Here is a 1,521-nt window from a genome sequence, read left to right on the forward strand (position 1 = left end):
GCTCCAAAATATTTTAGAAAGGAACTTTTGTGTCATTTTGTTTTCTCTGAAAAATCAGTCTTTTTCTGACAAGTTTACAAATATTTGTTCGATATCATTTTAAAAAAGCTTATTACGTGATGGTAATTATCTGAATGTCTAGCTTATGAATCCACTGCTTTTCCTTAAAGTTAGAATCTTGTTTTCTACATATAAAAAAGCACTGGGAAAAAATGTATATGCATCTACATTGGGGATTATCCCTAGGTCAAATATAGGGTGACCATATATCCTGATTTAGTGAGGACAGTCCTGGATTCCAGAGTCTGGTCCTGGCCAGCTATTGAGAATTATAATAGGTGTCTCAGAAATGCAGGGGCACGGGAAAGTCTGGCCAGGAGCTGGAGCAGCACAGTGTGCCTTGCAGACTGTGGGCCAGCAGGCAGGCAGGCACTGCTACCTTCCCAGCACACCATCCTGCCCCCACCAACTTGCAAGAAGTGTCCCAGACTTCTGGGACTTTCATATGGTCAAACTAGTGACATTGAAATTTCTCTTTAGCCTTCAAGGTTTGCTTATGCTCTAAGGCTTACTTCTGGATAAAATATTGATAATCAAGTAAGAAACTGCATTTACAGGCTAGCATTTCTTCTTGCCTCACCAGTTCAGTAGGTGCTATTTTCTTTGTAAGTTTTTCTCATGAAGGACAAACTAAGACAAAAGTTATGCTAAAGTGACACTGGCTAGGGACAGACATTCAAAAAGTCTGAGCCTGAATTGATTCAAACTTTGCAGGTTAGTCTAACCTGGCTAGGCTAAACTGGTTTGTAACTCTACAGACACCCCCACTGGACTGAGGAAATACCGGCACATGCCTGCAGTGGCTCAGGCTAGAAGCTGGGGGGCACTAGAGCAGCCCTCCTTTCCCTTCCACAATGCTGAGCTGGGGGGGGCATGGCCAGGCCCTGGCAGGATGCTCTGCTTAGGCAGGGGTTCCCCCGCCCCCACTGTTGATAACAGAGCATTTAGTTACACAGCAGAGAGTTACACAGGGAGTTGTTAGCATTCATCAACCCATCAAACAAAATAAAACAGCTTCTCTCATTAGCTCAAGCTTTTCTTAAACAACTTTTTCCAAGGAAGGAAGGGAGGGACATTACCAGCTGCCTGTTGATTAGCTCCAAAAAGCCCTAATCGGACACTGTACTTTGTACCTTTGTCCTGTCTCCCACAACACAGACCTGCAGCCAGTATATGGTATGCTATCTAATGCTGAGAGGTGACTGTGTAAGGCAGAGGGGAGGGGGGAACCCCTGCTTGAGCAGGGAGTGGTGAGAGGGAGCAGGGGAGCAGAAGGAGTCCAAACAGATCCCGCTGTATGTGCAGTCTCTGCCAGAGCTCCAGCTATGGAGCGGAGAGGCGGGGCCAGCTCTGCTGGGCTGGAACAGAGAGCAGAGCCCCACCCTGGGTTGCAAAGCATCTGGGATGCTGTGGGACTCCAGTTTAACTTAAACCAGAAAGGGGTCTGGGACAGACATTGCA

The sequence above is a fragment of the Gavialis gangeticus genome, unplaced genomic scaffold (assembly GCF_001723915.1).
Source record: "Gavialis gangeticus isolate Ggan-Ray unplaced genomic scaffold, GavGan_comp1, whole genome shotgun sequence".
NCBI lineage: Eukaryota > Metazoa > Chordata > Crocodylia > Gavialidae > Gavialis > Gavialis gangeticus.